Source organism: Caretta caretta, chromosome 13 (genome assembly GCF_965140235.1).
Source record: "Caretta caretta isolate rCarCar2 chromosome 13, rCarCar1.hap1, whole genome shotgun sequence".
Classification (NCBI taxonomy): domain Eukaryota; kingdom Metazoa; phylum Chordata; order Testudines; family Cheloniidae; genus Caretta; species Caretta caretta.
The window spans coordinates 35,171,379-35,184,074 of record NC_134218.1 but is presented as its reverse complement, the minus strand read 5'-3'; the positions used below and the strand labels follow the sequence as shown (position 1 = coordinate 35,184,074).

The 12,696-nt window shown below is 50.0% G+C and overlaps 1 long non-coding RNA gene across 1 annotated transcript; it reads right to left on the bottom strand.

Moving 5' to 3' along the window:
- Positions 1-3,675: 3,675 nt before the first annotated feature.
- LOC125622469 (uncharacterized) lies at positions 3,676-9,940 on the bottom strand. Its single transcript, XR_007352734.2, has 3 exons — positions 9,491-9,940; positions 5,559-6,272; positions 3,676-4,786 (listed from the first exon to the last, which is right to left on the bottom strand). It is a non-coding gene; the product is annotated as an uncharacterized LOC125622469 (long non-coding RNA).
- Positions 9,941-12,696: the final 2,756 nt, after the last annotated feature.

Genomic DNA, 12,696 nt, shown 5'->3' with positions numbered 1-12,696 from the left:
CTATCCTTGCCCCTCGTGGGCAAAGCCAGTCATGGGTCTCCACAGGGACATTTAGCATCTTCCCTTATGCAACAGGCCGGCAGTTTGGGGCCTGTGGGGGGATTTCCCACACTGGGTGCCCAGTTCCCATCCACACGAGTGAAAATCCAGGCACCCTAGCTGGCACTGAGACCCTCTGCCTGAGCCCAGCGCCCGCCTCGCTGGGTGCCCATTATACAGTACGGCCACCCCCTCCGACCCAGCATGCATTAGGTATCGGGGGCAGGTTGTGGGGAGAAGATTGCCCCAGGCGGGGCCCTGGAAGCTGTTCCTGAGTTTTGTTTCCTTGTTGCTTCTTGCAATAAAACACTTTCCTGCCAATGCAAAAGGAGTCAGTGTGTTTGGGGGGCAGGGGCATTTTAGGGCTCTCAGGGGGGCCTATTTGCCCTGTTGAGCTTGATGCTGAACCTTGGGGTCTGAAGTCACAAGGAAAAGCTCCAGGAAGAAACAAAACCCGCAGGGGAAGGGGTGCCCTGTTTAAGCAATGGACAATGGGGGCAGGGGGTTTCACGGGGGTACTGAGACACACCCTGTGCTTAGCTGAAGGGTCTCTGCCAGCTGGCGGCAACTTCCCGACTCTGCCGGCCATGGGTGACCCAACCCCTCCCTTCTCGGCCACACAGACGCCACTGTCCCTCTGCGGCTGGGCAGAAGCCAGAAGCAGAGCCTTGCAGGCAGGGGATGGATCACCTGATAATTGCCCTGGTCTGTTCATTCTCCCCGAACCATCTGGCACTGGCCACTGTCAGAGACGGGCCACTGGCCCATTGGTTTGACCTGGCGTGGCTGTTTTTCTGGAGTACCACGCACATGCCAACCCCCGAGCGTCCTCCTGCGGTGCCCAGCCCTGGCTCCACGGCACACACGGCCTTCACAGACTCACTGCTAGCAGAAGGACAGAGCCCCCCAGCTCCCTCTCGGGTCACTCCCCCGCCCCGGACACACAGCACCGGTGTGGGTTACACTGAAATCCAGGGGAAGTTTATTTAACAGCGCTTGGTGGAGTCGCAAGGAAAAGACCGTGAACACCCCGGGGAGGCTCATGACCAATGTTCACTCTAATTTTTGTCAGGCCGTGTGCACAAAAAAATTCTTCTGTGCAAATTGTTGTGCTTCTGTGCAAATTTTTGTGTGCGTGGTGTTTTGCCGTGTGCGTGCGGTTTAGGAACTGTGTGCTCGTGCACACGTGCACAGCTTAGAGGGAACAGTGCTCATGACTTTGGGCACCCCAGGGAGGTGTCACCCCCTGGAGTGGGGGAAAGTGGGAACAGAGGTGTACGTAGCATCTGGCATGAGGGGGGGCATGGGACCCTGGTATGGGGAGAGGGCACTGGGGGCACATGGAGATCCTAGAAGGGAAGGGATTGGGGGGAGTTGCAGGAGACCCTGAAGTAGATTTAGTTGGGGCTTGGTCCTGCTTTGAGCAGGGGTGTCATAAATATAAAGGGAAGGGTAAAGCCCTTTAAAATCCCTCCTGGCCAGAGGAAAAATCCTCTCACCTGTAAAGGGTTAAGAAGCTAAAGGTAACCTCACTGGCACCTGACCAAAATGACCAATGAGGAGAAAAGATACTTTCAAAAGCTGGAGGGGGGGGGAAACAAAGTCTCTCTCTGTCTGTGTGTGTGATGCATTTGCCAGGAGCAGAAAGGAATGGAGTCTTAGAACTTAGTAAGTAATCTAGCTAGATATGCGTTAGATTATAATTTCTTTAAATGGCTGATAAAATAAGCTGTGCTGGAGGAAATATGTATTCCTGTTTTTGTGTCTTTTTGGAACTTAAGGTTTTGCCTAGAGGGATTCTCTATGTTTTGAATCTAATTACCCTGTAAGGTATTTACCATCCTGATTTTACAGAGGTGATTCTTTTACTTTTTCTTCTATTAAAATTCTTCTTTTAAGAACCTGATTGCTTTTAAGATCCCAGGGTATGGGTCTGTGTTCACCTATGCAAATTGGTGAGGATTTTTATCAAGCCTTCCCCAGGAAAGGGGGTGTAGGGTTTGGGGAGGATTTTGGGGGGAAAGACGTTTCCAAGCGGACTCTGTCCCGGTTATATATCTGTTAGACGCTTGGTGGTGGCAGCAATAAGTCCAAGGGAAAAGGAAAATAGTTTGTACCTTGGGGAAGTTTTAACCTAAGCTGGTAAAAATAAGCTTAGGAGGTTTTCATGCATGTCCCCACATCTGTACCCTAGAGTTCAGAGTGGGGAAGGAACCTTGATAAGGGGGTTGGACTAGATGACATCCCGAAGTCCCTTCCAACCCTAATACACTGGGGGCACATGCAGAGCTTGGGTGGGGGAACGGGGAGATGCAAGGAGCCCCTGGAGGATGCCCTCTTCTTGCTGGGACACATCACTCTACACCGAGGCACTTTCTGCTGTGACATTTCCCATCACCTCCCCCAGCTCTTAAGTGCCTTGGATGGAAAAGTTTCCCCCCTAAAGTCAGACACCTCCAGCCCCGTCCCTTCACCCATTTCCTCAGCCACAATCCATGGGCCCAGGGGTTGTGAAAGCTTCGCCTGTGTGTGGAGGATCTTTCCAACTGTCATGGTGACAGCCGCCTGCCCAGACCACAAAGAGCAAGAGGGGATCGTATCCGACGCCTGCGACATCCCAACCACCAACCGATATCCGGGGAGCCAGTGGGGCTGGGCAGTGTGCAGGGGTGCCATTTAAGATTTTGGTTGTGGGGGGAGGGGGACACAACTGTAACCATGATTACAGGGGCTACTTAGGCACCTGAAAAGTCTAGTTATTTTGCAGACAATACCTTGGAAATTAGCTGACTATGTTTATAAAGAACCTCCAATACTCAGCTCTAACACTAACATGTTCTGACGTCTTGTGTCACATCACTTAAGGGACACTGGTTAGGTTTAAAGTTTTAAAGTATATTCTTACTCTTGAAAACAACAATTGAAACAATTGTAGAAAAATCTACAATTACTTTCCATCATTTAGGCTATTTTCTTTTTGCAGTTCACCAAGGTGTTGGGATAGATCATGTAACTTTTGGAAACATCCTACTTGGGCAAGACCCTGTGAGTTTATGCTGCACCTGCCTGGGGCTGTAGGAGTGTTACCACACTGCAAATAATAGACTAGAAACTGACTTTAAATAGGAGTGAAACTGACACTTTCAAGTCACTTTCACAGTATTGCCAACCACAAATGTTCCAAAGTCATGAGTCAGGCTCACCAAAAATCATGAGATTATGTACAAATAACAGATTTGGGGGGCTCTTTTTATTTGCCTTCTGCTTTTTGAGCCTTTAGGGGGCACTGGGGTCACATTTTGAAGCTTTCTCCACAGGCATGAGGGCTAGAAACTCCATTTTTCTTTAAGAATGAAGGCTGAAATCACCACATATCCACTGGACTCCAGGAGCTGGGGCTTTAAGGAAAACAATAATTATCATGAGTGAGACTCATGACAAAATCATGAGTTGGCAACACGGCTTTCACTTCTGTTTAAAGCAGGGGTCTCAAAGTCCCCGCCTGTGGGCTATCTGTGGCCTGAGAACCTCCCCACTGTGGCCCAAGGAATCTTTTAAATAAGTTCTTTCATCCGCCCCTTGTGGCTGCCTGCTGTGGGGGAGGTGTGGTGGTTCAATGACAAGACAGCACAGAGCTTTTAGCAAGCAAGCGGCTGGTCTGCTAACAGGCTTCTGCCTGTCAGCTTTCCACCTTCCCCTTTATTCTTTCTCTCCTCCTGCGCATTACATTCTCCAACAGATAAAAGGAATACACTGGCTTTGTTTAACATTCTTTCTATCTACCGCATTCCTTGCTCTTGGGCCTTGAGCCCAGTCCTGGGAGGCTTCCCACGATTCACGACATCTGGGTGAGATTCCAAGGTTGATGCCCTTGAAAGGAGCTGTGTGTGCACAGGTCCAGCACAACACTCCAGGTGTGCCCTGAATGTTGCCAAGCACATAAACCTTGTATGAATCCTACATCCCCTCCTTTTTTGTTTATTTGTGCTCGGCCATCTCATGGTAGCCATCAATTTGCTTTTGCAAGCCAATTAACTCCCAGACAGACAAGGTCATAACTCGTGGAGCCTGCCAGGGCGGTTCTCAACAAAGCCTTAACAAAAAGGAAATACATTGCACACAGCAACAGCAAAAAATAAGCTTAAGAAGGTAAAATGTAATTGGCCGGGCCCCAATTAGCCATGCTAAAGTACTGGGAAGAGAGGTTCGCGTAAGCAGCGAGCATCATCTCATTTCCAATTTCCTCAGGGTGATGACATACTGGAATAAGGCACATACCTAACAATTCTTCAGCTGCTACAAAATCAGATAAACAAAAGTGGGTAACATTTGCTATTGAAGCCAATCTTTCCCATAGGTTATATGTCATTCGGGCCCGTAACGGAGAAAGCGCTCCCGAGCCAACCCCTACAGGAAATAGCAGGCACAAAAGGCATATTGTCAATACAGAATTAGCAGTAATTTGGGCGAGAATTGCCACAAACAAAGTCTCAGAAGTCTCTGGCTGTTGGTTTGCTGCCAGTCTTCATTGAGCCACGGCGACCAATGCTTTTACTGCTTCCCATGTCACGGGCTGGCTTGGGACGCTACTCCTCCTCCGTTTCCGTCCCGCCGTTGTCGACCCGGGAGGCACCGCGTTCTCCTCCAAGATCAGCTGAAACTCCGGTATGGGGTTCGACAGCTCCTGGTGCCACGCCATGCTGTTTCAGTGCCGGTTGCACACACCGGGCCGGAACCCACAACGGTCCTGCAGGGAGAGACACAGCAGCATATCCCCGACCCCAAGTAATTAAAGGTACTGGGCCCAACCATTGCAGATCGGGCAGCTAACGGTAATAGACATGCGGTCTTTCCAGTACCTCGGACTTATGAAAATGCCAATCTGCGGGGGTCTGCTGATCTGCTTTCAGCGTTAAATTATTTAAAGTAAACAAAAGGATATGCATTTGTTGCTGAATGTCTCCTAAGGTTCGGAGACGCAGCTCCCCTTGTTTTAATTGTTTGTCGAGCAAGATTTTTAGTGTGCAATTTGCACGTTCAACACTAGCTTGGCCCGTGGAGTTATAAGGGATCCCGTGTGTGAGATGGATGTCCCATTGGGCACAAAAGGCGGAAAGGGCTGTGGAGCAGTAGGCTGGGGCATTATCTGTCTTTATCTGGCTCGGGCGACCCATAACAGCAAAACGGGTTAGCAAATGGTGAACAACTTTGGGAGTGGCTTCCCCAAGCTGTGGGGTCGCCCAGAGGAATCCCGAATAGGTATCAATGGAAACATGTAAAAATGAATAGGGGTGGAATTGTGGCACGTGAGTGACATCCCTTTGCCACAGCTGATTCGCTGCGGTACCTCTGGGGTTAACGGCATAAGAAAAGGTAGGGGCAGCAGCGGCACAGTGGGGGCAGGAACGAACAATGGAGCGTGCATGATCAGCAGGAATGTGAAACTGCCGGGCCAAAACAGAGTCAGACTGATGAAAAAAGGCATGGCTTTCAATGGGGTCAGGAAAAAGGGAATTTACCTGACCACGTAACGCACGATCGGCACGCGCATTGCCCTCAGTAAGCAGTCCAGGCAGAGGGGTATGACTGCGAATCTGAGCAACAAAATAAGGGAAATTACGAGTGGTGATGAGATACTGTAAGGACAAAAACAGGCAAAGAAGGTCCGCATCGACCTGAGGGGTATTAAGGGCAAGGGGTAAATGATCAATTACCTGATAAACATAATGCGTGTCCACAATCAAATTAAAGGGACAATCAGCAAAAAGTTGAAAGGCCAAAATAACAGCAGCTAGTTCCTAGGACTAGTGAAGCTCTCCAAGCGCTGTGCATGCAAATATTGTTGTACAAGTGAATGAAGCGCTTTCAGTTTTTCTAGGGGGAGGGGCCACTGGTCAATCCATACGGGCTCTAAGGATTGCCATACCAATGGTAATGTGGATGGCAAGGTGGGTGAGGGAGGATTTTGGGCCATTCTATATTAATATCGAGGGTGGTGTCCAGCTTTGCAAGTAAGTCACGGCCCCAAATATTGAGGTGGACAGGGAGTACAAAAAGATGGATTGTAGCAAGGGCACGGCCTCCTGGTTTGGAGACCGTGACCCAAGACAAACTTTGGCGCCCGGGTTTGCTACCCCCAATCCCCCACAACTCTTTAGAAGGAACTGTTGGCCAACCGACCGGCCACTCCAGATCACAAATCACTGTAACGTCAGCTCCAGTGTCCACCAGCCCTGTAAAAGGAACATTATTTCAGAGAAGTGTTAACTGAGGTTTCGAGGGGCGGACCGACATTGTTAGAGCAACAAGTGGAGAGAACGTGTTGTGAGATGGCGACTGAGCCAGCGTCGATCCAAAGCCGCCTCCGCCCCGGGCTTGATCCTCTGCAGCTGGCACCTGATTGGGGACTAAAATCAACTGCGCAATTGACCGTCCACGCGGGAGCGACTGTGGAAGATGAGTCCACACCTGAACCTTAATAATGCCGGTGTAATCGGCATCAATGACCCCTGGAATGACAAAAAAGCCCTGTTTCCCAGCATGTGAGCGAGGGAGAACGAGACCCACAAAGCCAGCAGGGAGAGGTCCCGTCAACTGCGTAGGTATGGCGCAGACCTCCCTTGGCAGCCGAAAATCAGTGTCCTCCTGCATGACCAAATCAAGCCCTGCACTTCCAGCAGTCGCCGCCCTCATAGACATTATAGACATTATAAGGAAGTATGGGCTGGATGAATGCACTACAAGGTGGGTAGAAAGCTGGCTAGATTGTCGGGCTCAACGGGTAGTGATCAATGGCTCCATGTCTAGTTGGCAGCCGGTATCAAGTGGTGTGCCCCAAGGGTCGGTCCTGGGGCCGGTTTTGTTCAATATCTTCATAAATGATCTGGAGGATGGTGTGGATTGCACTCTCAACAAATTTGCAGATGATACTAAACTGGGAGGAGTGGTAGATACGCTGGAGGGGAGGGATAGGATACAGAGGGACCTAGACAAATTGGAGGATTGGGCCAAAAGAAATCTGATGAGGTTCAATAAGGATAAGTGCAGGGTCCTGCACTTAGGACGGAAGAACCCAATGCACAGCTACAGACTAGGGACCGAATGGCTAGGCAGCAGTTCTGCGGAAAAGGACCTAGGGGTGACAGTGGACGAGAAGCTGGATATGAGTCAGCAGTGTGCCCTTGTTGCCAAGAAGGCCAATGGCATTTTGGGATGTATAAGTAGGGGCATAGCGAGCAGATCGAGGGACGTGATCGTTCCCCTCTATTCGACATTGGTGAGGCCTCATCTGGAGTACTGTGTCCAGTTTTGGGCCCCACACCACAAGAAGGATGTGGATAAATTGGAGAGAGTCCAGCGAAGGGCAACAAAAATGATTAGGGGTCTAGAACACATGACTTATGAGGAGAGGCTGAGGGAGCTGGGATTGTTTAGCCTGCAGAAGAGAAGAATGAGGGGGGATTTGATAGCTGTTTTCAACTACCTGAAAGGGGGTTCCAAAGAGGATGGCTCTAGACTGTTCTCAATGGTATCAGATGACAGAACGAGGAGTAATGGTCTCAAGTTACAGTGGGGGAGGTTTAGATTGGATATTAGGAAAAACTTTTTCACTATGAGGGTGGTGAAACACTGGAATGCGTTACCTAGGGAGGTGGTAGAATCTCCTTCCTTAGAGGTTTTTAAGGTCAGGCTTGACAAAGCCCTGGCTGGGATGATTTAACTGGGAATTGGTCCTGCTTTGAGCAGGGGGTTGGACTAGATGACCTTCTGGGGTCCCTTCCAACCCTTATATTCTATGATTCTATGATTCTATGATAGAGTCTACAGATTTTAAGGCAGAGGAATGGTTGTCTGAGTGGGAAACACCCCCATTTGGCCCTGGGTTCGGGGGGGACCCATCGCGTGGTTTCCCGACCTGCTACGACACTGATTAGCCCAGTGATAACCCTTCCGACACTTGGGGCACTTCTTTGAGGGTCGGGCAGGTGCCTTTGATGAGCGGCACTCCCGCTGAAAGTGACCCTCCTTACCACAGCGGTAACAACGCTTCCCCTCCTTCCCGGTTTTTCTCAGGGTGGCGGCCATAACCCCAGCTTTATGTGCTTGTGTGCCGATGTTCTGGCACGCCCGCAGCATGTCTGACAGCTCTAGAATTCCAGAGGCTTTTGCCGCCTGGAGAGCACGGCGGCAATCCTCATTCGCATTCTCAACTGCCATTTTTAACAGGATCTCCTGAGCTGCTGCAGGGCTATCCACCTGCTGGAGGATAGCCTCCTGCAATCTGTTGGTAAAATCCATAAAGGACTCTGATGCACCCTGATGGATACTGGCAAAGCTTTTGGTAGGCTTGCCCGAATCCGGGACCTTCCGGAAAGCATGCTGGGCGCAGGCGGAAATAATGGGGAAGACGGCCTGAGGGCGTTGAGACTGCATCTGAACAGTAGCAAACTGGCCCTCCCCTGCCAAATGCTCATAAATGATACCTTGCTCTCTATATACCTGGGCTTGGCGTTCTGCCATCTGCCGATACTCACTAAGCCAAATAACATACTGACTGGGTGTTAACATCATGCGCAACAGCGTCTTCCAATCTTCAGGGATTAGGGAGTACCCAGTACCTATCCCTTCAATGAGACCACGCACAAAGGTGCTAGTCAGGCCAAACTCACGAATTGCTTTCTTTACCTCTCTAACCACCGAATAAGGCAAAGTGACCCAGGTTCCAACGGGGTTGCCCTGGTCATCATTCTGCCAGGTCACCGGACAAACTGAGACCAGATCAGCCAGCTCCTCTGCTGTAAGATCTGAGCGAGTCTTCGCTGCATGAACCATTTGTTGCACCAGCGAAAGCCGCTGAGCAGATGTGGACGACCCCCCGGGGGGCCCCGGAACATGGGGCACCACAGTGGGATGGTGATCACACACCGGCTCCGGTGGGGAAGGCCAGGGAGGCGGTGGTAATAGAGGCACTGGGGGCGAAGCAGGGGGAGGGATGGTTGCAGGAGTGGACAGGGGTGGCGGGATCGGCAGCCCCTCTGTTGTCGCGGGAGAGGGCCTTTCCAAGGCGACACGCTGTGTCGCATCGCCAGGAGGGGGGATGGCTGCAGGAGCGGACGGGCGTGGCGAGATCACCAGCCTCGCGAGAGAGGGCCTGTCCGAGGCGACATGCTGTATCGCGTCGCGGCAGAGGTGCCAGGCATGTAAAGCCTGCACGGGCGCCCGAGGCTCTTCGTGCAATGTCTGGCCCAATCGCTCCCAGTCCGCTAGCTTAAGGGTTCCGGCTTCAGGGTACCACGGGCATTGAGCACTCACCTCCTGTAGCAGGAGAGTGAGTTCTCGAGTGGGGCAGTCGTGCTGAGCCTTACGCAGCAAATACTGTAGCTCATTGCTGTGTTGCACTTGCAAAGCAGAGAGGGAGCTTCCCATACTTACCACAATGAAAAATACTCACCGGGATCCGCGAAGCAGATGAGTGATGCGTCTGAAACCCTTGCCGGGCGAGTGAGTGCTGAGGGCCCCACGTTTGGGTGCCAGTTGTGGCGGTTCAATGACAAGACAGCACAGAGCTTTTAGCAAGCAAGCGGCTGGTCTGCTAACAGGCTTCTGCCTATCAGCTTTCCACCTTCCCCCTTTATTCTTTCTCTCCCCCCGCGCATTACGTTCTCCAACAGATAAAAGGAATACACTGGCTTTGTTTAACATTCTTTCTATCTACCGCATTCCTTGCTCTCGGGCCTTGAGCCCAGTCCTGGGAGGCTTCCCACGATTCACGACATCTGGGCGAGATTCCAAGGTTGATGCCCTTGAGAGGAGCTGTGTGTGCACAGGTCCAGCACAACACTCCAGGTGTGCCCTGAATGTTGCCAAGCACATAAACCTTGTATGAATCCTACAGGGGAGGTTTGGGGGGCGGGAGGGGAACAGATAGGAGAGATTCATATGCTCCTCCCCCCAACATTGAATGCTGCTCATTCACTGCAGGCAGCTCTGCTCCCTGCAAGCGGTTCCCTATCCCTGCTGTTGTGAGCGGAGCTGCCATGCTGCTGGCTGTCTGCTGCAGGCGCTGCCCCCCGCAGCTCCCATTGGCTGGGGTGGAGAGGGACGGAGATATCATCACTTGTCGCTGGGCAGAGTCAGCCGGGGCAGCATGAGGCCAAGGGAGTGAGGGAAAAGGGTGGGAAATGGGCTGGGAGGTGGTGTGAACACCATCTTCAGTGGCATCATTGGCCCACTGGGAGGACTTGAGGACTGGCACTGGCCCTAAGGTAAAATGAGTTTGAGACCCCTGGTTTAAAGACTAGTTACTTTCCAAAAGCTCTTAAGAAAAACACGCAGTGATTGAGTGGCGGTTCTCACAGGACAATATTTAAAACCAAGCACCAAGAAAATTCCACGTTTTAAAGTTGAGAAAAAAGTGACTCTTCTGAGGCATCTCAGGGCCACTGCAGGCAGGAAAGGAAAATAAACAGGCACAGGAGCTCTGGGCAGCTCTTCCTCTTGAAAGAAAGTTGGAGGGTCAAATCTTCTCGTCCTTAATCAGGTAAAACGTCTATTGCTGTCAGCGCCTGCACTCATAGACATTAACATGTGCTCAGTAATTACACACTTCATACTTAAATATCAGAGCCATCTTAACCAGCGCTACACATTTGATACACGTTGGCTCAGGGACGATATTTTCTGGCATATCTGAACAGTGCTGAGCACACAGATGGTGTCAGCCATACTGGGTACCAGGAAATGGCCCACCTGGATTATCACTACAAAAGGTTCCCCCCTCACCCCCCACTCTCCTGCTGGTAATAGCTTACCTTACCTGATCACTGTTGTTACAGTCTGTAGGGTAACACCCATTGCTTCATGTTCTCTGTGTATATAAAATCTCCCCACTGTATTTTCCACAGTATGCATCCGATGAAGTGAGCTGTAGCTCACGAAAGCTTATGCTCAAATAAATTGGTTAGTCTCTAAGGTGCCACAAGTCCTCCTTTTCTTTATGGGAAGGTTGTTGTTTGCTGCTTATGATGATACTTTCTGTATGTGTTTATCATTTTTGTATTCGAAGTTATGAATCTTGGCTATGTACTTGTTTGATTCTCAGCAGCCTCAGTGAAGCATTTTGTCAGCTTCTTGAGAAAGGACTATTCTCAGTAACTGCCCAATCAAGAAACACTTAACTGACAATGACATTGCGAGATGTCAATCCACATCTGAGCTTTCCTGGGAACGTTCAAACTAAACTAACATGAATACAAAGAAATCTGATGAGGTTCAACAAGGACAAGTGCAGAGTCCTGCACTTAGGATGGAAGAATCCCATGCATCGCTACAGACTAGGGACCTGCAGAAAAGGACCTAGGGGTTACAGTGGATGAGAAGCTGGATATGAGTCAACAGTGTGCCCTTGTTGCCAAGAAGGCCAATGGCATTTTGGGATGTATAAGTAGGGGCATTGCCAGCAGATCGAGAGACGTGATCGTTCCCCTCTATTCGACATTGGTGAGGCCTCATCTGGAGTACTGTGTCCAGTTTTGGGCCCCACACTACAAGAAGGATGTGGAAAAATTGGAGAGAGTCCAGCGAAGGGCAACAAAAATGATTAGGGGACTGGAACACATGACTAATGAGGAGAGGCTGAGGGAACTGGGATTGTTTAGTCTGCAGAAGAGAAGAATGAGGGGGGATTTGATAGCTGCTTTCAACTACCTGAAAGGGGGTTCCAAAGAGGATGGCTCTAGACTGTTCTCCGTGGTAGCTGATGACAGAACAAGGAGTAATGGTCTCAAGGTGCAGTGGGGGAGGTTTAGGTTGGATATTAGGAAAAACTTTTTCACTAGGACGGTATGAAACACTGGAATGCGTTACCGAGGGAGGTGGTGGAATCTCCTTCCTTAGATATTTTTAAGGTCAGGCTTGACAAAGCCCTGGCTGGGATGATTTAGTTGGGGATTGGTCCTGCTTTGAGCAGGGGGTTGGACTAGATGACCTCCTGAGGTCCCTTCCAACCCTGATATTCTATGAATTGTGTCGGCCTGTGTCATAAATATAAAGGGAAGGGTAAACCCCTTTAAAATCCCTCCTGGCCAGAGGAAAAATCCTCTCACCTGTAAAGGGTTAAAAAGCTAAAGGTAACCTCGCTGGCACCTGACCAAAATGACCAATGAGGAGACAAGATACTTTCAAAAGCTGGGAGGAGGGAGAAAAACAAAGGGTCTGTGTCTGTCTGTATGCTGCTTTTGCCGGGGACAGAACAGGAATGGAGTCTTAGAACTTTTAGTAAGTAATCTAGCTAGGTATGTGTTAGATTATGATTTCTTTAAATGGCTGAGAAAAGAACTGTGCTGAATAGAATGACTATTCCTGTCTGTGTGTCTTTTTTGTAACTAAAGGTTTTGCCTAGAGGGATTCTCTGTGTTTTGAATCTAATTACCCTGTAAGGTATCTACCATCCTGATTTTACAGAGGGGATTTCTTTACTTCTATTAAAAGTCTTCTTGTAAGAAAAGGTTTCAGAGTAACAGCCGTGTTAGTCTGTATTCGCAAAAAGAAAAGGAGTACTTGTGGCACCTTAGACTAACCAATTTATTTCATAGAATCATAGAAGATTAGGGTTAGAAGAGACCTCAGGAGGTCATCTAGTCCAACCCCCTGCTCAAA